Source organism: Tachysurus vachellii, chromosome 25, assembly GCF_030014155.1.
Source record: "Tachysurus vachellii isolate PV-2020 chromosome 25, HZAU_Pvac_v1, whole genome shotgun sequence".
Classification (NCBI taxonomy): Eukaryota; Metazoa; Chordata; class Actinopteri; order Siluriformes; family Bagridae; genus Tachysurus; species Tachysurus vachellii.
In genome coordinates, this window is record NC_083484.1 from 12,464,078 (window position 1) to 12,485,593 (window position 21,516).

The 21,516-nt window shown below is 38.3% G+C and overlaps 1 protein-coding gene across 2 annotated transcripts in view; it reads left to right on the forward strand.

The window, feature by feature from the left end:
* oxr1a (oxidation resistance 1a) overlaps window positions 1-21,516 on the forward strand; it is a 147,313-nt gene that overhangs the window by 40,364 nt on the left and 85,433 nt on the right. The window lies entirely within an intron of this gene.

Consider the following 21,516-nt stretch of genomic DNA (forward strand, 5'->3'; position numbering starts at 1 on the left):
CATTAAATCAATCCTAATCCTGGAGATATTAACCAGTGTATAAATCACCGCTTAATGGTAATGGTGTGTATTTTCCATGTATTCTAATCCAGGCAGTGGTCCAGGCATCAGGACTCAGAGAAAGCACATACACAAGTTATATAACTCTCTTCTTCTCCTAGGTTGTCCGCATGACAAAGTGTTTACTGCAGAATTAAGCCTTTTCTCGGGAAGCGTCCATCACATTTCGATGTTTTTTTTTTTTCTCTCTTTAGCAACGAGTGTCCTTGTACAGTATGTGTCCTTTTAAGACAGGAAGCGAAATAAAACTTCTGACTACAAGGTCAAATATCTTAATAATAGCTGTCTTTGTAATATGTCATTTAGTTTTTTTCAGTTAAAATAAAATTTGTGAAGTCAATTGGGCCAAGTACATATCATTTTACACTGGAAAAAAATTATATTTATTGGCGTCACATGATCAGATTTCATCAGGCTCGTTCGTCTCCCGTATGCATTCTGTGCTACTCCACAGGGTAATAACAGGGAAATCAAGTCCATGTTCTTTGTAAACCGCAATACAAGGTGAAGTTATAGTTTATTCCAGAAGAGCAGCTATAATTAAATCCCAGGGACTTCTTTCTGTCCTGGGAAAGTCAAACTGAAATACACAAAATTGTCTTTCCATCAGCTTTTTTTTTTTTAATAGTCTAGACAAAACAAAGTAGACAAAAGACCAGAACATGCAACTAATGAAAAGAAAAAAAAAACACCAACAGCCATAACTGGAATGCCAGCAACACCTAAGATCATGGTCTAACCAACAGTAGTGGTTTGCATAAGTATTCACCCCCCTTGAACAGTTAATTCATGGGGGCAAATACTTATGCAAAGCCAAGTATGAAGTTATTTTTTTCTTCTTCTTTTTTTCCTCTTCTTCTTCTTCATCTTATTATTATTTTCATTATATGTTTTTGTGCCTTAGAAAATGTCCCTGTATAGTGAAGAAGAGTCCAAATGCTGTCATGTAAAATTTTAGTTTTAAATAAAGATATTGGATATTTAAGGACTCCCTCATCTGCCTGCTTGAGCTGTGTGTTTGTGATTTATTCACGAAAGACAACCGTTGAGGGGGCTAAAGCAATTGTATCATATGAGCCCTTAACTCAAGAGTTTGCTCAAGTTTGGCTAATTTGGACTCCAATACTTTTGAGAACTCGATCTCTTGGTGACGACTTTATCGCCTGCCACCATCTGCTGCAGAAGACACTGTTGAGGACGAAGTGAAAGTTCTCTCACATGGAAAAGAGAGAAGAGATGAACTAGGGAAAGAAACCGAGAAAGCTAGCGAGTTTCATTCTTCATGTTTTTCTCCTCAGTGGGGAGTTTGACCAGTAATTACAGACTCTCAGTTGAATTAGAAAGCCATTGAGTCTCAGCAAGTTGCCCCACTTTCACCAATCAGAGCTCTGTTATTTCTGCTAATCTAAACCCTCAAACCAAGAGAGACGTTTCTTCTGTTTGCTCCAGTTCACTGACCTTCCTCGATCATGATGGCTTCAGCAAGGGATTTTTGTTTTACTCAGAACACTCTTACACCTTCACTGAAAGGAGAGCAGTCCATCGCTGCCTTTAGCTACTGAGTCCATTGGTTTTGTGTACTACAGCTACTACCGAGAATCATTTCTGAGAACTGAAACAAGTTCTGTGAAAGATCGAGTAAAAAAGAAATCAAATTTCTTTTAAATAATGTCTTCTCTGCGACTGTTATTGAAAATGGCTATTGAATAGTTACGACTAATAGCAAAATGGAAAAATCCCATGGCATGTTGATCAGTACTCTCTATTACAGATATTTTGTACTGCAAACAGTAAATGCAGTGTTTTGAGAGCAAGACGTATTTCTTCGTTAATTTTGCTGATTTTCTTCATTAATTCATCCTTTAATGCACATATGTTGACATTTCTGTTGTCATGATAGCGTTGGCTTTTACAAATTCCCAAATGGTGGCATTGGATAGTTGGGAAAGGCGTAATTACAGCACATTCGAATAATATAAATGGAAAAACAACAGAGGTTTCTGTGAACTTCTCAAGGGACAATTTTAAAAATGAAGCAGGATGCATTTATCTTTGGAAGTGTCTATTATTCTGATTGAGTTACAAGTGAAATGGATGCACTCTAAGCATACAGCTAAGCAGCTGAATATCTGGCTTAAATATGGAGCACTGGCTTTGTTTTAATGCCCAGATTTAAACTCTCAACCTTTTAGTACCAAATTAATGGGCTCTCCTCTCTGATGCAGTCTGGGAAGGGATTCAGCTGCCTGTCAGAGAGAAAGAGGAGGAGCTTCTGAACACTGGACATTCAGGCCTTCAGCTAGGACTTAACACCTAACACTAGAGCTTGGAGTTTTTTTGCACTATACCAGAAACCTCAGCCAGATTTCTGCACAACACATATCGCATTAAATGCACACAATTAGACACATTTGCATTTTATATATTCCCTTTGCTTGTAATTTATTTCTATCATTATTATTGTAACTATTTATATTCATTTTTTTATATTCTATTTTATATAATTTCAGTAGATGCACAAAATTCTACACTTTTTTTCATCTACGCTTTTTACACTATGACTATTTATAGTAATCATATTGTTCAGGTACCAATCCATATAATCTATCTATCTATCTATCTATCTATCTATCTATCTATCTATCTATCTATCTATCTATCTATCTGTCTGTCTGTCTGTCTGTCTGTCTGTCTGTCTGTCTGTCTGTCTGTCTGTCTGTCTGTGGTGGAAATTTCTAATGTAAAGATGTTTATAAGGCCTTGTCCTTCTATGCTTTTATCTTGTATCTGTACTGACCAAAGACGGACATTGTCATCGGTTGTTTTCTTAAGATTATGACAAGGGCAGTAGGGACTGGAGACGAGTTGGGAATTAGGCATAAACAACGTCCAGTAAATCTTCTAGTAGGCCTTCTAGCAGACCTTGGCCTGGTCCAGATTAGCTTGATCAGGAGATGAGCATGCGGTGATTTTAAGCCAATGATTGATGATGTTTTGCTTTTACATATCTTCTTTACTTGAGTTCTGTCTATAAAATCTTGATGTAATCTGTGATCGGGGCCCTTCATCTCTCATACTATATGCGGAGTGTTGGGTCCTGCTGTGCAGCTGAGCACAATAAATTGTGTAACCTTTTTTACTCTTGCCCTTTACTTTACTTTACATCTCTCAAACCTCAGAACTTCCATCGATCTATCTATCTATCTATCTATCTATCTATCTATCTATCTATCTATCTATCTATCTATCTATCTATCTATCTATCGATCTATCTATATCTCTATCTATGTTTGTTACAAATAAAATTTACAAAAATTTGTATTTGAAATGAAACTTAACATCTTGGCTGCCACCATCTACCAAATATCATCTGATTTCAGCTGATTTAAAATAATTCCAATATTGTTTTCACAAGTAAAGTCTAGTTATGTCTTTTTATCTGTTACTGATGACATTTGCCACCTGTCAAAGTCATAGAAAGGACAAAGAAATATCTCATGGCAGAAATTGTGTATTCATTGTGGATCCAGGACCCATTGTGGAGTTGTTGTGGCTCCTGGTAAAGAGCAGACTGTTATTCTTGTGGGATTTGCTTTTTGTATGCTTTAGAAAGCCTGACCTTTGGAACTGAATCTGACTTGCACATCTCTCAAGCAGTCTGGTGTTCTTCCTCTTCTTCAGCAGGAAACCTCTAAAATCATTGGTTAAACTGTTCTAGTTGATTGGTCGATCCTCCGAGTACCTTTTCTTAGTGCAAGTTTTAACACAAGGTTCAAACCCCTGATTTCAGGTGAAGTCCTGTTCTAGTTCTGACCCAGTTCATAATATTTATTTTATCCTACTTTTTTTTTTTCATCAAAGGCCAAAAAATCTGGAATTTGTGCCTGTTTTGTTGTGTCCATCTTCAAGTCAATTCAAGAAGCCAAGTCAAGAAGCTTTTATTGTCATTTCCACCATATATAGCTGATGCAGTACATAGTGTAATGAGACAACGTTTCTCCAGGATCATGGAGCTACATAACACAAAAACAGAGCTACATGGAACAACATGTAAGTAAGTTAGTCCTAGCCACATAACGTGTATCAGTGCAACCTGGTGCAAACAAAATACAGTGCAAACAAACAATACAAAACACTACAAGACGATACACTGCAGACAATACACAAAAGCAGCACCGATCAGAGTACATAATGTATATTCTACAGCACAAGTACAAAAATACAGGAATAACACTTAATACAATAGCAGCAGTTATATGAGGTCTTGTAATGAATAAATGCTCCAGCGTGTTGATTAATGGATCATGTGAAAGTACAGTAGACAGTCAGGACTTTCTGTTTTTATCTACCCTACTAGGAACAATATATTCCTGGAAATGTTTACAATCATATTTCTATCTTCACAGTAAATGGTCATATCAAACTTTGCTTTCTGAGATGCCCCAAGTGCTTCGTCATAAGCATCTAAGATATGGTGTCTTCAGCCAATCAACTTCTCTATACGTTTATCCGAAACGGAGTTAAAAACATCTCACGCTGAAAGCCAACATTGTCCTGACTAATGTTACATCAGGCACTAAAATAGTTCATTTGTTTATACAGATTGAACACCACCTATACATCTATACAGAGCACCGATGTACTGGTAAAAAGGTTTAACATAGCTAGTTTACTTTGCTCAAGATCTAAATATAACGAAAAGTACGAAAGCTAGATTTTAACTAGATGAAATAAGAACAAATAAACAGATCAGTCATGTAGTTCACCAAATAATTAACAATATTTATTTAAAACTACCATCAAGACCTGCAATCTTGCACTCACACAGATAGCTTTAAGTTATAACATATAAAATTTTGAAGTTAAATCGTTTATATCGCTACGGAAATAAATCTATGCTGCTTTCAGATTTTAAATAGATTTAGAGGAGCTGATTTAAATGGTAAAGCAGCAGCAGCATTGAACCACACAGCTTGATAACATCCACATCTGCCAACGCTATTATATAATGCCTTATGTTCCCTTAAGTACAGTATAGAGCCTGAGTTCGAGCTGCTGTGTTTGTGGTGTTTATGTTCTTTCCATGTCCTCAGGGGTTTTATCAAGGTTCCTCAAAGACATGCCAGTAGAAGAACTGACTATTCAAAATTGTCTCTAGGTGTGATCATGTGTATGAATGTGGGCATGATGAACTGAGATGGGCTGGTTTTGGATCCAGGGCGTATTCCTGCCTCGACTCACCTCACACTCAGTGTCCCTGGGATAGTCTTCGAATCGGTTGTGACCCTGAAGCCGATAAAACTGTACTCCTAGAGGTAGAACTGTTTATTCACAAGCTCTCTCTCTCTCTCTCTCTCTCCCTCTCTCTCTTTCTTACTTTATGGTAATAAAAGCATTGTATGTTTTAAATACTAAATCACATTAATACAGACTTGAACCGGTTACAATTGCTCAGAATCTGAATCTGCGCCCAAACATTTTCTGCAGACATTATCTCACACCCTTCTTCACGTTCACCCTCTCTTGCTCCCTCTTTCCTTCTTTGCCTGTTAGCGCAGATTGTGCCGAGTCATGCCAACATGGTGCCCGCTGTTGCTGAGCGACAGCTGGTGAGATGTGAGAGAGACGCTTTTACGTGACATGTGTGAGTGTGAGTGTGTGTGTGTGTGTGTGTGTGTGTGTGTGTGCGCGTGTGTGTTGGGCAGTGCAGTGCTGGCCTAGAACGAGAGAACAACCAATGTCGGTTCACAGAAAACTGAATCAAGCCTATTACACGAGCTGAGCATTTGTCTCTTAAAACCAGCATTCGTGCTTATTCCGTCGTTATTGGCACACAATTCATCATAACAATCCTTTTTTTTTTTGTGTAGTGCTTTCAACAATGGACGTTGTCTCAAAGCAGCTTTACAGAACATAAGTAAAAAAAGTACAAAGATTAATATAATGCAAAAGTTTAAGCTTAATATTAGACTTATATTTAAATGTGTTTGTATTTATCCCTAATAAACAAATCTGAGGCGATTGAGGACTGTGGTGAGGAAAAATTCCCTTAGATGGAAGAGGAAGGAACCTTGAGAGGAACTCAAAAGTTAACCTTTTAAGATATTTAATAAAAATATATTATATATAACATGCTTAACTTAGAGCGCATGTACTGTATCAGACAGACAGATAGTAGTAGTAAGAGAGAAAGTAATGTACTGTAATCAAAGTGACACAGCAAAGGAACATCTATTTTTTGCTTCTCTGACCCAATAAGTTTATACTCTTCATTTTAACCACACTGTAGTTTCAATTACATGCAGCTCTTCACTACACGGCTTTGACTTGAACAGAACCAGAGTGTGAAAAGTTTGACTTTAATGACTAACCCCTGATACTGACTTCTATTATACACACTTCTGCTTTCAATAATACACTTCTGATTCTTAGAACATACTGTACCTGAGTTTCTAAGAAGGAAGCTGGGATCTTTTTCGAGGAAGAAAATTTGACAGAATTATGAATTCTCAAAGGTTTTGCAGTGCAAGCGAGCTGTACCCATCAGAGCTCATTAGAGTTAATTATTCTGAAGGTTACATGTTTTAGCAAATGAGTTTGAACTTTTCAAGCTCTGTCTTACAAAAGCGCAACACAACAGATTCTCGAGCTTTCGTGCTGGAAATTTGGGAACATTCTGCCAGGATGCTGCCAGATACCCGTTCTGTTAGATCAGAGGTGACTGAGGTGACTGTGGTGAGAAAAAACTCCCATAGATGGTAAAGGAAGAAACCTTGAGAAGAACCAGACTCAAAAGTGAACGTCATCCTCATTTGGGTGACTCTGGAGGGTGTGGTTATAAATATACAGTCCAACATTTGTGTATTGATAGGGGTTGTTGTCCTCAAAGACTACATGAAGTTGGCATCTCCTCGTAGAATGTCCGAATACTTCATGTCCAACTAGAGCTGGTACATCCTTAGATGCCTCAGGATCTTCACAGGGTTGGAGTCATCTCAATGAAGGTCCAAAATCTTCATGACACTGAACACAACTGAAGCTGGTACAATCTCTGTATGCTTTGGAATAGGTAGAAAAAGAGAAGCAGTGGATTGGAATTAGCGTAGCTGCCGCTCCTAATTCATAATTCAACAGTTCACCTTGATTATGCAAATGAAAGGTGCCATTATTGGGATTTATATTTATTTAATGCCAGAATATCTGAATATTTAATACAGAATATCTGGATTTCAACCCAAAGTGGGCGTAGCCTTTTTTTTTTTTTTTAATGAACTTTTATTCTCTACCTCCTGAAACATTGGACAGAACCCAGAGGACTTATCAGTATGTTGATGAATTCTGGCTCCGACAGAACCTCAGTCCAGCTCTAGTTCATCACTCAAGGTCTAACTTCTCTCAACTACAGATGTGTACAGTACAGGACTGTTTTTCCACCTGATTAATCAGTCAGACATTAAGTAGACTCGGATATGGTTTCTCCTTGGTCAGAATAAAAACCTTCACCCACAACGTCCCTTTCCAGATAAAACCGTACCTTTCTGAACTAGTAGCTTAATTTCAACAGTATCTCTGACCAGGCAATTACATTCTTAGTCTTGCAAGCTTCATATTGTTTTGTGTCCCGGTGCATACCTTTGGTCTCAGCGAGCTCTGAATACACATACAGTCATCTCCAAAACTATTGGACCTTAAAGGCAAGTTCTTGTTCTTATATTGGTCTTTTTATCTCACACCTAAAATGTGTGTTAGCAAAAACAAAACCATCAACCTTGCCATTGTAATACCTTCGCAGAAGACTGTATAAATAGGTTTTAAAAAGATCACAGCATTATCTGGAGTCTGTTGGCACAATAGTGCTATGATCTAAGCGTCCACCTGATCATACGAGATTAGGACGGTCAGGATTGAGAAGACGTCCCCGGCCGTCTAGCTAGAATTAGTCTAGAGCTAGTTAGCGGGATGAAGTAAGCTAAAATTCAGAAGAACTACGGTATGAGTGGTGAAAACCTATGAGCGGTTCAAATTTAACAGGACTGATGCCTCACTCTGGACCCGTACCAATTTTCCACATAGAAGAATTATGACTCGTGTGAGCTCAAAGCTCCTCTCTATACCACTCAGTTTCATTTCTCTCAATTTCCTTTTTGTGCTGTTATTTATCTTTCGTATTGATCTGAAATCTCATGCGTCTTCCACATGGGTCGATTAAAGAGGAGAATTCTACATTTGATACTGGAATTGAAGGTTAGTGCAGTAATGCAGATCTTAGAGTATTGTTTGGTTGGAGCAGTGTGTTATTTTATATATATGATTATATATAGAATATATGTATATATGTGCATACGTATGTCTTATTGCTGCCCTCCTCTCAGTCTTTTTTTTTGCAGCGACTCAGTCTCTTCTGCACCTCAAGCTAAATTAATCAGAGCCCTCGTCCAATTGCAATTCCCCTCGACCCCCGCTCTCCACCAATGAGAGAGCAGGAGAGCGGGAGTGTGGCTAGCAACTGGAGAGCACTGAGACACTGCAATTCTGCTTGTGTGTGTGTGTGTGTGTGTGTGTGTGTGCAGAATCAACAGGATAGAAATATGTCCCAGAGTCACATCCTTAATAAGAGATTCTCAGAGGTCGACATGTCGTGTGTTTCTATCCCCCCCCCACCCCCCACCCCCCTCCCAATTCTTATCAGAGCAAAAAACCCTGCTGCTGTCACATTAATATGTTTGGGGGAAAATGAATAGCATCAGCCTCGAGTGTATTCTCCTCATTGCTGACTTTCAGAAGGATTTTCAATTTAAAAAATAAAGACCTGCCCTGTTTGGTTTCCCTCAAGCATGTTGAAAATGAGTGCATGGTGTCGAATGAACGGCACATTTATAGAAAGAAATAAAGAAACAACTTTTCAGAACATGGAGGTTTCTGAGTCAGTAGGATAGAATGCATTATACACAACAGTAGGATCACAGGAAGTTGAATTCCGGAGGAATCACAGCATCAGGAGAATTTACCTAACGCTTATGAGACTGCTTTCATACTCCGTGGTATTTCGGTGGTAGACTTGGTGTCCCCTCCAATATGGGAACGTTTCCAAATGCTGAAAAAAATATTTGCACCAAATGACATCTTAAGGATATAAGGAGATTTTATTGTACTGCGTTAACATCAGAAAATGTTAGAAAATGTTGAGTAATTAACAAATCTATAAAGAGACTTATGGTTACAGCCTGTATGTCACATGAGTGTCTTTTATATACCGATAAATTTATACCACAGTGCAGTTGAAGCTGATTCTTGAATCTTTTCCCCTTTAACATTGATTTTAATAGTAAATTGTTTGTTTGGGGGTTTTTTAAGCTTTGTCTAGCAAAACCTATAATTCTTTACGTGGTGATTTGTTCAAAGTTTAATGTTTCTGCAAGGAGTCTCTGATGTCAGCACTTTGTAACACTCTCTTGGTGCTTTGCAAAGTTTTAGAGTACAGGAAAGTGTACAGCAGAGAGGAGTAGAGGAGTTGGAAGTTTGAGGTGACAAGCTGTATTTTATTTTTTATTTTTTGAAAGGGCGAGAGAGAGAGAGAGAGAGAGAGAGAGAGAGAGAGAGAGAGGTGGGTGAAAGAATGACTGTTGCTGGAACTTAAGCGAGAACAGGAACTATCTTGTCTCGTAGGCGTCCCACAGCATGAAATGTAACTTTATACCATTAAAATATACGCCATGTTGTTCATTTATACATGAAACATAAAATCAATGACAAACTGCTGTAGTACATGCAAATGAACATGCTATGTCATGTCTTATTACTTACATATATTCACTGGGTCATGTGCTATTCCGTAGATATATTAGAGTCTTGGGTTTGTTTGAAATAAACATTGAATAAGCTCAGTTTGAGATTCTGTACACTGCACTGAAGTGGTTTAGGCTATGGGTTTGTGATCAAGCCCCAGCACAAACAATCTGCCACTGTTGGTGTCATGGGGCAAGGCCTTCAACCCTCTTGCTCCAGAGGGGCTGTATTATAGCTACCCTTGCACACTGACCCCAACTTCCCAAGCAGGGATTTGCGAAGAAACAAATTCCACTGTGCTGTAATGCAATGTGTGGCTATAATAAAGGTTTCTTCTTCTTTATTTTGCCATTATGCTATTCAATAAGGTGTTATGCATCATTAAGGTGGACACTTTGAAATGGATTTGAAATCTTCTTTGTCTCAGTGCATTGAGTTTCTGAAAGTGTTCCACAAAGCCTCAGATCTCACCCGAACTACACTTATTACAGCATAAGGCGATGAACAATAGAAAAACTTGGTACCACTGGAATGACAGCCGTATACAAAGCTCTGTCTAACATGAAACATTTCAGTAAAGTGTCCTTAGAAGAGAACAATAGCTGACTGCTCACTGAAAATAAATAGATTTCGAATCCCATCAGGATGTATTGTATTCTGTTGACGTTTGGTTTGACATGATGGACTTGGATAAGAACATCTTGAATAACCAAAGTGGCGTGAAAGTGATTATGTTTTGCATGAGGTTAGAAGTGCCCTGCGATGGGTTGGCACTACGTCCAGGGTGTATCCTGCCTTGATGCCCGATGACGCCTGAGATAGGCACAGGCTCCCCGTGACCCGAGGTAGTTCGGATAAGCGGTAGAAGATGAATGAATGAATGAATGAATGAATGAGGTTAGAAGTTACAGGGGCTTTTAATATCAGGTATTTCTGATATGTCAGTGCACTTCTGGTCCTGGCGGTCTTGGTCTGAATTCAGATGACTGTCGAAACATTTACCACTTTGAAAGTGACTTTGATCCAGACTGCAGCTACACAACTTGTTTCCAACCATCCTAAGATCTCCTACACCACCCCATTGCTCTTCTTTAAATTGGCTTCCCGGATTTTCCTGCATTTGTCTTAAAACACTTAAGCTTACCAGACAAAAATGGACCATTTATCAATCCTTCTTTGATCCTCTTGCATCAACTGCTAGACTTCCCTTCTCCCACCGTCTCTCAGCTGCATCAAGACTATTCTCTGTTCTGGCACCTTGGTGGTGAATCGAACTTTCCCATGATGTCTGAACAGCTGAGTCACTGCTGAGACTGTCTACAAACGATGTCTAAAGACCTACCACTTCCAGAAACTGGCATTTAAACTTGTTGTTTTAGTCATTTTCTTCAGGATGTACTCATTTAATACATCCCGAAAGATCCCTTCTGTAAGTCGCTCTGGATAAGGCTGCATGAAAAATGCCTTAAATGTAAATTTAAATGTAAATGACGTGACCTCCGTATTCTGAAGGTCTTACTTCTTACCTGATCTTTAGAAGAGCAGCAACCTCATTGCGCAACTGCCAATGAATGTCACGCCTTGCATTTGTAATCCTCTGTAAAGTTTAGTATAAGTTAGAATAATAGATAACAGAACATGACTTGTGATGACTTCAATTACTGTTCTGTTCTCTAATTCTCTAAAGGTGTTGAATCATTTTCTATAACAGCAATTAAATGATAGGTTCATATTAATGAGCTAATTCTAATGTTATCGTTTCTATAGTAACTCATTCATCGAGTTCTATGGCAGCTTTTTGATAACGTTCATTTTTAACGCTAACTCTTCAAAAGCGGAACGTGTCTTTCATGATGAATAAGAAAATACAATGTACTTGTGGGCAAATTGCTCAGTTTTAAAAAGAAGCAGACACTTCGGGAATAATCCTTTATTGGTTATGTATACATTACAGCACTATATATTTTTTTCTTTGCAAATCACAGCTTATTAGGATTTATAAATAAATCTCAGAGCAGAGGATCAGCGAATGTTGCAGTGCCCCTGAAGCAGAAAGGGTAAAGTGTAGCATCATGGTAGTGCTGGGGCTTGAACTCATAACCTTCAGTTCGGCTACCTTGAGTCTTATCTCTTGAGCTACCACCACACTTCAAGGTAATATGAGACCATTCTGGCATGGATTATTCTCCTATAACATGCACACTTTGTTGTGATTATTCCTTCCACACCTAGAACTCATGTTCCCTGGTGGATCAGCAGCAGGATCTCATGTTTTCACCATGTCCTGGGCTCCATTTTCAGGCAGACAACTGACCCAGTCTCTCTCAGTGTCTGCCCTGGGAGGGGCTGCATAAGGAAGGCCATCCAAATTCAAGTATGCGGATCAGATTGTCCACTTTGGCGACCTTGTACAGGGAAGGTCAATGACTTACAGTATACTGTAACTCATATCTTTTGATTAAATGCTGGGCATTATGGAAAAAAAGTATTTATATTAGTAAACATACAGCATGACAGTTCGGTCAGTCAAGATTGAGAAACCTTTCAAACTACTGTATACTCTAATGAGCAGGACTATGAGATTACTAACTTCGAACAATCTTCAGAAATGACCAGATTTCTGACCTACGATTGGAACAGTCTCTCTTTCCAAATCCATAAATTTGGAACACATCATACAAACCTTGTGAATGGTTACAGTTAAGCCAGTAAATCCTCTGCTAGTGTTGTGTTTCTTATGTTCCTTCAAATAAGTCACTATGCTAATGAAACTTTTCAGAGGTGATGTAACTGTATGTTGTAACTATATGAGGCATGGAGTGTATAAACAAATGAAGGTTTTATTTCTGTTATTTGAGTTCCTTTGTGTCCTTTTCCCAAACATGTATCTGTCATGTAAATTGAAATGTTATTGATAACTCATTGTCCCCTTCAGCAAAGCCATTTAACTGTGGAATGACAAGTGTGGCATTTCAACAGTGCAGAATTATCATTGATGGGCTTCCATTTGTCCATCACCCACCCACATATCAGTAGAATGGTCCATTAAGACGTGCTGGAAAGCTAATTTTCAGCCTGGTACAATTCCAAAGGCTGCATCTTCATCATGTCAGATTCATCATGGTTGAGTGGTTGTGCATTACGTAAGGCTTAGCTTTACAATGCACTCTTTCTACACGTACGTCTATATAATAAAACCGAGAGGCCCTACAAAGCCAAAACTTCTGTGGTGTATTGTGTCATTGATATTATATATATATATATATATATATATATATATATATATATATATATATATATATATATATATATATATATATATTTCAATATTCTAACAGTGGTATTGTTGTTATTGAAAAATAACACTATTTTACTGTTATTTTTCAATATTCCAACATTATATTATGACATGTTAGGGCTTGTGATGTTATTTATGGAAATTTGTGATGTTCATTCATTCATCTTCTACCGCTTATCCGAACTACCTCGGGTCACGGGGAGCCTGTGCCTATCTCAGGCGTCATCGGGCATCAAGGCAGGATACACCCTGGACGGAGTGCCAACCCATCACAGGGCACACACACACACTCTCATTCACTCACACAATCACACACTACGGACAATTTTCCAGAGATGCCAATCAACCTACCATGCATGTCTTTGGACCGGGGGAGGAAACCGGAGTACCCGGAGGACACCCCCGAGGCACGGGGAGAACATGCAAGGTGGAGGCGGGAATCGAACCCCGACCCTGGAGGTGTGAGGCGAACGTGCTAACCACTAAGCCACTGTGCCCCCCTAATTTGTGATGTTATTTACTGTAATTTTGTTAATGTAATAGATATTGCAGTGATCCTATTTCTCTATCTCTTTATTTCCACCGTGTATTGATTTAAATGAATACAATTTACACTGATAAAGAGCTTTCTAACAGTCATCTAACTCCAATCATGAATACTTATCATTCTATATTAGATTTCCACTTTTCCCCTCACTCGATTAAGCCATCAAGGTCTCTACACCCCAATCTGACAAGCCTAACCTCCCATAACACTCTCTCTCTCTCTCTCTCTCTCTCTCTCTCTCTCCTAAGAGCCTTGTCTTAAACTGCAAGGACACAGAGGAGATAAAAACATCCATGATAAAATAGCAGGGCTTTTGTTGCCTCTGTTCTCTGTTGTCTTGCCTCTAGTCCTGGAAACAGTACTCAAGGGTTTCATTACTCTACCGCTTGCCATTGATGGAAGGCAGCGGTGCCATGGCACTGACGTCAAACCTAATCAGTTACATAACGGCAGACTGAAGAAAGCCTTTATAGAAATCAGTTTTAAAAATCATTTTAAGAAATATTAATGCAAACGGTTTATTCCACGTGGAATCAGAACTGAAAACGCAATTTCTCTTGAGACCTTTGGTCCATAGTAACAGGCAGGTAGATGACAAAATGAAAATAGAAGAATAATGAAATATTTTAGAGAATTATAATTAGGACGGGAATATAGATGATAAAGATAGTAGGTATGAAAGGAGCTGGAAGACTGGGGAAGACAAAATACATATGAACAAACACAAACAAGAACAAACATGGGCCTTATTTATCGATTTATTTAGTAAAGAAAATAAATGACTTGTAAATTTCCAACCACATTCACAACACAGCTGAGGTAACTTTTAGTGTTGGCTACTTAACATATATAATAAAAAAAAAACAAAGCTGAAAATCTCCTGTAACTCCTTTTATGGGGTGCCATTACTTTTGATCAAACCTTTTCTGTGTAATTTAAAGATTTGTTTTAGATTTAGCTTTCTTTCGTCACTACTCTGGAACGAATGACATTAGAAAGCTAAATCTAAAACAAATCTTTAAATTACACAGAAAAGGTTTGATCAAAAGTAATGGCACCCCATAAAAGGAGTTACAGGAGATTTTCAGCTTTGTTTTTTTTTATTATATATGTTAAGTAGCCAACACTAAAACTTACCTCAGTTGTGTTGTGAGGGTTTTTGGAAATTTACAAGTCATGTAAATGACATGTGACTTGTCTCCATGCGTAAAATTGATGTAACTCATCACCAGTTATACAATTTAAAGCCGATTGAGGTTCAGGTTTAAACAGTTTAACTTATATAAATATCTCACAGAATACCTCAGTTTTCCTGAATACAACATTTTGTTGTTTAAATGCTCGTCTGAGCAACTTTATTCTTTACTAGATTGATAAATACACCCCAACAATCAGAGCATGAACAAGGTAAAGCTGAAACAGGAGCTATGGAGGCTGACAGGAAGTGTCTGATGATATAAATGATAGTTGAATGATGAATAATGAGCCCCAGGAAGCGCAAAGTGTTTTGGCTTTCGTCCTGGGTGCCTGTTGTTTAAAAAGCTAGCAGTGCCAGGCTATGCGTAGAACACATGCTACTTCACTTTATGTCTTAATTTACATTCACCTGACTGAAATATCATATAACGATTCTCAAAGATGTTTTTTATGATCTATGATTGATTCTAGGTTCTAAGATGTATAATCCAATTTACTGGATTAACCACATTTTAGCTAAACACAACATGAAGCAGGCAGATTTGTCTGAATCTTTTGTATCGTTTGCAGCGTCTGTTCACATTCACCAGTGAGGAAGCTTTTAATCCCACTGCGGTTTCTCCCTTGTCACTTTTCTCTCTCTATACGCAGCATTAGGATGAAATACTAGCATGTGGCTGAAGTCCCTCTGGTTGCGAATGCTAGCTGAGAGAAAGTAAAAGCGAGAAAGAGATGGATACGAGCATCACAGCCACACAGGCCATCTGTCATCTACTCTGTCTGACCTCATACTCAAGCCCTGACTTATTTTAGTGCCAGATGATGACAAATTTGCTGACAGTCAACTCTCTAGCTGAATGTGGCACGGCTTGTACAAGGGCCATGCTGCTGTTCTTTTCTCACCAATGTTGTCCTACTGGTAATTGTAGGGGAAATTCTGTTTATGTAAGCACGTGAGCAAGAACTGCACACACTCCTCTGTTCTGAGGCGTCATGGGATGCACTCTTTTAATTAGAGCTCACACAGGGCGGGAGCTGTTGCGGGTGGTGTTATTGTTGTTTGGAGTGCAGCTGTTGCTTTTGTTTACTTCACTTGGTGTCAAGGATGGAAATTAGCCAGACAATCTCTCTCTCTCTCTCATTCTCCCTCTCTATACTTTTTATACCTTCTAGACAAACCAAGAACTGATATATGACTGACATCTTCTCAGTCCTTGTTGTAGGAACATTCATTCATTCATTCATTCATTCATTCATTCATTTTCTTCCACTTATCCGATCTATTCTCGGGTCACGGGGAGCCTGTGCCTATGTCGGGCGTCATTGGGCATCAAGGCAGGATACTCCCTGGATTGAGTGCCAACCCATCGCAGGGCATGTTGTAGGAACAGTTGAGTTTTTTTGCATATTGTACAGAAAGAATAAATTTGAGTCATTCTGAACTCTCTAAGCTGTTCATTTGAACGTAAAAACAATACAAAAGCAATACGAAAGCAGATTTTTAGTTGCTAAGTAGCTACATTTAAGCTGAATGTGCTTCCTGGTGATATGACACACTTTGACACTGAAACTATATGACATCCTTCAGAATCCCACCACCTGCTGCACTACACACATAAGATACACTGATCGAATTGAAAGGCATTAACGCAGTTAGCTTTCACACACCAAACATGATTTGAGGGTGTATTTTCAAATCTCTTAATAAAATTCAAACCCTGAGCACACACCTGAATTGAACCTACAACGCTGGTGTTTGGCAACAGACAATTTTTACACTGCACTATTCTGCCATACAGTTTAATCACCTTCATTTAATATTCTAGTTGTCGGTTCTATCAGCACCAACTTCCTCATAATATTTCACATAGTAACTGTTGTAACTGGTCTATGTTAATACTATGTGAATTGATCACACTCACTCGACATCAGACAATCTGGTAATTACAGTAGAAGCTTTGTTTAAATGAGGTTGGTCTAAAAAACTGAATCGCGTTTTGTTGAGAAACAAATATTAATATATAATATTTTTGTGTAAACTATAGATGATATGTTTTCAGAAATCTGACTGACCATTTATTGTTCATTTCTTTTTCAGTGTAGATGGTGGATTAAATAGCATGCACAAATGACACACTTTTTCAAATCAAGCAGGAACACACAGCTATGTGGGCAAAATTGACTCATTAAATTGTCAGGATTTACTGGGACAGTTCTTTGCTTTGCCACCAGGGGGAGCTGGCAAGTGGGTTAGTCATATCACTGTTATTCTGATGTGGGCGTTTCCACACCCGTTTCCCATTTTCCCGCTTTTTAACCTGTCCCTTGTTTTCCCTTGATGCACTGCTTTATATAAGTTTGTCATATAGTCCCTGTCATGGTCAGTCATTAAAATGAACTGGGTATTTGTATTTCAACGATGAAATGCCAGACGCCATGTTATTCAGGTTTTTATGCATAGTTATGTTCTGTTTATGTTAAAGTTTCTATGCTATAGTCAAGTTTACTCTGTAGTCAAGTATTGTGTTTGATCTGCTATATGCGGGAGATCGACGCTACCGTGGAAATTCGGGTTCAGGTTCTCGCTTCCAATGGTGTCTGCTATATGTTACAAATATCTTACGTGCAGTGTGAGGATAAAACACTTGAGTTCATAGCTAGACAGATGACTTGCTTGAATTAATGCCCTTAGCTGTATTATATTATATTATATTATATTATATTATATTATATTATATTATGGGGGCACGGTGGCTTAGTGGTTAGCACGTTCGCCTCACACCTCCAGGGTCGGGGTTCGATTCCCGCCTCCGCCTTGTGTGTGTGGAGTTTGCATGTTCTCCCCGTGCCTCGGGGGTTTACTCCGGGTACTCCGGTTTCCTCCCCCGGTCCAAAGACATGCATGGTAGGTTGATTGGCATCTCTGGAAAATTGTCCCTAGTGTGTGATTGCGTGAGTGAATGAGTGTGTGTGTGTGTGCCCTGTGATGGGTTGGCACTCCGTCCAGGGTGTATCCTGCCTTGATGCCCGATGACGCCTGAGATAGGCACAGGCTCCCCGTGACCCGAGGTAGTTCGGATAAGCGGTAGAAGATGAATGAATGAATGAATGAATATTATATTATATAGTCTAGTCTCTTTATATACAAGCAAATCATGGGACTGGAAGTAAACAGGAAATTGTCCAGTGACCTAGTTAATAATGTATTCCTTACCTATGATTTATGATTTGTATATTTATAGAATTTAAATGTCATTATCATTCAATACAATACAGGCAAATTAATCAAATAAAATTGCATTGATTCAAACTGTTTCATGGTCCAACCTACAAATTTAACGAAGTAAGATTAGGGCATGTTAGCAGTGGAGACATCCATGTTGATGTTGTTGACAGAAAGTTCTCAGCATATATTTAAAAAGAATACAAACAGTGGGGTTTTTATGTGGTCATTTTAAACACAACCTTTCCATCAGCAGCTTAGAGCTTTAACCAGTGAGCTTCCTTCAAATCTTTTCATGTTGTTAAATTATAAGCTTCCATTTGGCCATGTTTCATGCTGGATAAGCTCGGCATTTCTTTCCACACTGTGCCGTCTTCCTCACTGGGATTCTTTTCTCGTGCCTGGTGGGCATCTTTCAGGTCACTGGACATACCACTGGTGGCACAGAATAGATGTAGAGGGATGAACAGATTTAGACAGGATGTGTTGGTGCACCTGAGCTCTAAGATTAACTCAAGCAGAAAAAAAGATATGGCTGACATTGCCTCTGGCTTCTCTCTGTACTGTTTATCCATGTTGGTGAATGTTGTACTTGCAAGTTGTCTTGTAGGATCTTAATAGTGCTACGTTCATTTAGCTGGGTTAGGGGAGCATACACTGAGACTGAGTAATCATTCAAAAATTTATTTTGTTCTGAGAAACTAAAGGTTACGGTATGAGTTCAGAAACTGAACTATTTATTATTACACCAGCAGTATATTTGTATGTCGCTGTGGTAATATATTATATCGTGGTTACAAAACACTACCCTGTGTGTACATACTGTTGCTCGGGGAATGTCATCGTGCAGCTGAGCACAAGGAAACGTTCCCTGTAAACAGGCACTGATGAATGGGAAGAGAGGAAGGGGGAGTATTTTCTAACTAGATAGCAGGGTTTGTTCTGTGCTGTTTGTTATGACAGGTATTTGAAGTCGTGCGATTTCGGAATTCATCTGCAAAATTTATATAAATATGACGTTTTTATACCTCACCTTATTTCATAGCCACTGAGATCATGATCCTGATCATGTCCGAAACATGTTACACGTTATCAGAGTCATATCCCTGGATATGACTGTTATTGTGTGATAGATAGCAATATGGTACTAAAGCAGGGACCCTGGGGTGAAGCAATAATGGATTGTGTACACTTGGAGAAAGCTCATTTATAGTATAAAGCTCATATAAACATATTCAAACTCATTTAGCAGACACTCTTATCCAGAGTGATAAGAACCAAGGGATTCGAACCAATGGCCTTCCGATCAGTAGTTGAACATCTTAACCACTGAGCTACCTCATCCCAAAGGCCACTGATGCTCACTGATAAACATCTTTTACTCAGCTGAGCTCCTGAGCCTGTTACTGTTGTGAGATTTGTGCACTCTATCCTTTATCTTTACTGTACTTTACTGTAGCATGAATCTTTACTATAACTTTACTAAACTTTACAGCACCTTAGTGTACCCAGTACTTTTACTGTACTTTACGGTAGCATGTATATTTACTATAACTTTACTAAACTTTACAGCACTGTAGTGTACCCTGTAATTTTACTCTTCTTTACTGTAGCATGTATCTTTACTATAACTTTACTAAACTTTACAGTACTTTATCCTGTATCTTTACTCTACTTTACAGTAGCATGTATATTTACTGTAACTTTACTAAACTTTACAGTACTTTAGTCTATCCTTTATCTTTACTCTACTTTACTGTAGCATGTATATTTACTATAACTTTACTAAACTTTACAGCACTGTAGTGTACCCAGTACTTTTACTCTACTTTACTGTAGCATACATCTTTACTATAACTTTACAGCACCTTAGTGTACCCAGTACTTTTACTCTACTTTACTGTAGCATACAACTTTACAAAACTTTACAGCACCTTAGTGTACCCTGTACTTTTACTGTACTTTACTGTAGCATACAACTTTACTATAACTTTACAGCACCTTAGTGTACCCTGTACTTTTACTCTACTGTAGCATACATCTTTACTATAACTTTACTAAACTTTACAGCACTGTAGTGTACCCAGTACTTTTACTCTACTTTACTGTAGCATACATCTTTACTATAACTTTACAGCACCTTAGTGTACCCAGTACTTTTACTCTACTTTACTGTAGCATACAACTTTACTATAACTTTACAGCACCTTAGTGTACCCTGTACTTTTACTGTACTTTACTGTAGCATACATCTTTACTATAACTTTACAGCACCTTAGTGTACCCTGTACTTTTACTGTACTTTACTGTAGCATACATCTTTACTATAACTTTACAGCACCTTAGTGTACCCTGTACTTTTACTCTACTGTAGCATACATCTTTACTATAACTTTACTAAACTTTACAGCACTTTAGCCTATCCTTTATCTTTACTGTACTTTACTGTAGCATGTATATTTACTATAACTTTACTAAACTTTACAGCACTTTAGTGTACTCTGTACTTTTACTGTACTTTACTGTAGCATACATCCTTACTGTAATTGTTAGTTTCTTGACCTTTACTATAATGTATTGTGTACTGTAAATGACAGTAAAGATGCATAATATATTCTAATAACTTTTTCATTTTGCTTTAATGATCAATTATATTTATGTGGCTGCTAATAAATGCCTTGTCCGAAAGGTTTTACTCATTATTCCCTGCTGTAATTTACATTTTCATAAAATTTGAGTAGCACAGTTCAGCACCAGTTGCAATAAACAGTCTTCAGTGGAAAGGGAGCACAGATCTCCTGTACTGAAGTTTAATTCATCTCATTGCTTTACAGGGTAAAATGCCCAGTACTGGTGGTTAAAAATGATAAATATGTATTATCGGTTTTATTAATTAATTTGGATGTGGAAGACTGGTCACTCATTTCTTACCATCCCGATATACCGCGTAAACGATTTCATCACCGGCTTCATTTTGTCTATTACGTAACTTTACCAAATAACTTCTTCTACATCAGATTGTACTGTAAAAAACGTGCAGTTGTCAGCTCTTTTGTGTTTTTGGCTGACTCTCAGAAGGAAGGAAATGCCGGGAAATATAATTTTGCTTGTTCAAGCTACTTTTTATTTAGCCCTGAGTGAGCACTTGGGGAAACAGTAGGAGAATCCAGTGCTTTAAGAGAAGGTGCTTGAGGGTGATGAATGAGAGCAAGTTAGAGTCTTCAGTCCTTCAGGAACATTTCTTTCAGCATGGAGTAGACATGCTTTATAAGTGGAAGAATATTGCACTCACATTTCCTATGACTCCTTCAGTATTTCGTGCCTTGCCGTGCCATGCCTTTAATACCTCGAAGCCTCTTAATATTTTCTGTCACATCCATGATTCTTCACACCTCAGGGAGAGAC